The sequence below is a fragment of the Mus caroli genome, unplaced genomic scaffold, assembly GCF_978045245.1.
Source record: "Mus caroli unplaced genomic scaffold, Mus_caroli_1 scaffold_3, whole genome shotgun sequence".
NCBI lineage: Eukaryota > Metazoa > Chordata > Mammalia > Rodentia > Muridae > Mus > Mus caroli.
Genome location: NW_028227258.1, coordinates 46,953,831 through 46,956,971, shown reverse-complemented (window position 1 = coordinate 46,956,971; position 3,141 = coordinate 46,953,831). Strand labels below are relative to the sequence as shown.

The window sequence follows — 3,141 nt, the reverse complement described above, 5'->3', positions numbered from 1 at the left end:
TAATTTTTTATTAGATATTTTCTTCATTTACATTTCAAATACTATTCCGAAAGTCCCCTATACCCTCCCCCACCCTACTCTCTCACCTACCCACTCCCACTTCTTGGCCCTGGTATTCCCCTGAACTGGGGGGCACATAAAGTTTGCAAGACCAAGGGGCCTCTCTTCCCAATGATGGCCGACTAAGCCATCTTCTGCTACATATGCAGCTAGAGACATGAGCTCTGGGGATACTGGTTAGCAGATTCACATATATTGCCCCTGTGTTAAGTTAGTCATATAAGATGCTGACAGTGCCCAGATGTCGCTGCCCATTGTGGTCGCAGAGGCAGAGAGGGAGACTGAGCTGACAGCAGTCGTCCTTGTCTCACAGGGCAGCCCCAGCAGCTGCATCAGGGTCCTGAGGGGGTGGCATTGGGAGGGAGCGGCTCTGGTCTTGCTGTTTACTCAAAGCCAGCTTTGAACTTGCTGTGAGGTTGGCCTTAAACTTGAGATCCATCTGCCTTACCCTCCTGAGTGGCATATCACCAACTTGGGGTTGCTGAGTGGATTACCATCCGTGTATGTAAAACTTGACATCTCAATAAATACGATTCTTAGAAAAAAATCTTAGAGACAGAGTTTAGTAAATAGATGAAGCCAAAGATGAGTGAAAACAGATGTTTCTTCGAGAGCTTACAAGCCCTGTGAGAGGAAGCAGGCTGGTACCATGAACACAGCCAGGGATGAGGCCGACCTTCTGGCTTTGAGCCAGCAGGAAGAGCTAGTGGATTTGCCAGACTACCCATTGAGTACCAGTAAAGATGAGAAGGACAGTGATGGAGAACAAAACTGTCAAAAGCTCCTGTAAGCAGTCAGCTCCCTTGGTAGAAAAAATAAATGGAAGTTGGCATAGTGATCTGAGGCTAGTCCAATGCTGTCAGAGTTCAATGTCACTTCTGAAGGGTCAAGTGAAAGATGGGTCCTCTCCGAATTGATTGGGTCTGCTACAGCATTATCTTAGTTGGCTGCTGTGAATAAACAACTGCATAGAGTCAAGTCAAAGACTCTGACCACACCCCTTAACAACAAAGAGGCTGACTGAATCTTCAGGGAAGCAAAACCTCACAAATGCTCTCCAAGTGGGATCTTGTCTTTCTGAAGAACCAACAAGCAGAGCAGTTGTTTTTTGGTTTTTGCTTTTCCATAGAGAATGAGCTACCAACTGTTGCTACCATTGAAAATGTAATTCACTGATTGGAAAACAAGAAGCTTTTAACCTCCTTCATAAGAACAAGCAACCAGTAACAGACCCTTTATTGACTCCTATGGAAACAGCCTCTGTCAAAACCATGAGCCTGGAATAAGCCAAGATACACCAAGCAGAGCTTCAGAGCAGTCCTATTATGATGCAAGAGCTTGAAGAGAGAAGAAAATCAAGAGCAAAAGTATCACAGAGTTCTAAAGAAAGGAAAGACCAAGGAACTCTTAAAAGAGGTTGAACAGTTGTGGCAGGACTGCCTGAATGCTGCATTGCAAGAACTGGGTAACACGTGAAGGCCAGAATGACAGAACATGTGAGCTTTAAGCACCACAGCAATGGGAAATGGGCAAAGTCAAGGGCAATTATGGCTAAATATGACCTGGAGGCTTGAAAAGCTATGCAAGAACAAGTAGCTAAGAGCAGAGAACTGACACTAAAACTCTGGGTAGTTTCAGAGAGTGAGGAAGAGTATGATTGCACAGAATCAGGAAGAGTCCCTGTCTCCAATGGAATGGATGACCTACAGATGAATTGCAGATGGTATAAATCCCTGTATGCTTAGCAGTTACAGTAGCAATGCACAAGGGAATGAGATCAAGACAGACCCTGAACAGATACCTGAATTGGTGGCCCATGTGTCTTCTGAGAGTGAGGGAGATGAAGGACCAGTGGCAGAGAACTTATGTTGAAAGAAAAAAAGAGTTGATCCCAACAATGCTAAGCCAATGGGTGACCAAGAAATAAAAGACTCTAATAGCCAGCAGCTTTATTATCTGAGTCGAGAATACAGAAACTTAACAAGGAAAGCCATCAATCTGAGAGTCAAAAAGTGAGTTCAGTGGAAACTGCTCTCCATATCCAGAGAGAGGATCTTCCCTTAGGGAAGCTCGTGGTGCTTCAAAGGATAGAGAGAGCACATGTTGTGGAACAACAAGGAGAGTTGGGCAAAGAGAGACATTATCCAAAACAGGGCTTTCCTGACTTTTGTTGAAAGGGGAGTGGAAAGAGATGAACCCCTTCCAGGTAGTTTCAGATGCCATTGGAGGAAAGAAAAAGAAGGAACAAATGGCAGATCTACCGACCCTCCTAATTACACCACCTCCTGTGAAGTCTTTGGCAGTGCCCACACTACAGGAGTAGGAAGATGAAGTGGAGACAGATCACAAGCAGCTAATAAAGGAAGCTTTTGCTGGGAATGATGTCATAATAGAGTTCTTAAAAGAGAAAAGGGAAGCTACAGAGGCAAATAATCCAAAGGACTTAGACCTGTCATTGCCTGGATGGGGAGAGTTGGTTGGTATGGGCCTGAAGCCCAGCGCTAAGAAAAGGTGCTGTTTTCTTATTAAAGATCCTGAAAGCTCTGCAAGAAAAGACAAGAATTTACCATATGTGATTATCAATGAGAAGAGCAACATCCCTGCAGCTGCTAATCGGGTGCAAGTGGTTCTACACCCATTTGCCCACCACCAGCAATTTAAAAGGACTATCCAGAACACCGAGGGCCTTCCAAAAGCTGACAGTTCCCAAGGTTGGCACCAAACTAGGCCATATCATTATGCCCATAAAAGCAGAAAGTGTAGGGAATCACTCTTCCACAAGATCTGATCTCTCTATCTTATAGAGCAATCAGAAGTGCCTCTCCAGAAAGCATCAAAAACAGCTGAAGAAAAACTCTGTATATTGAGCTGCCAGTGCAGTAGCATCTTTTGTTCTGGGACTAGGAACCTCTAGTGTTTCTCTTGGTTGTATCATGGTGCTTCAAGGTCATTTCTTAAATTGACAGAACATTGTGTATGTAAGCCATATTGTAGAAATAAGACATTTTTATCTAGTAAAGAGCTTCTATTCCATTTTGAGATACTTGATAAATTTAGAAATGATTCATTTATGGGAAAAAT

At 43.8% G+C, this 3,141-nt stretch overlaps 1 pseudogene; it reads left to right on the top strand.

The window, feature by feature from the left end:
• Positions 1 to 633: 633 nt before the first annotated feature.
• On the top strand, positions 634 to 2,927 carry LOC110291907 (U3 small nucleolar RNA-associated protein 14 homolog B-like; annotated as a pseudogene).
• Positions 2,928 to 3,141: the final 214 nt, after the last annotated feature.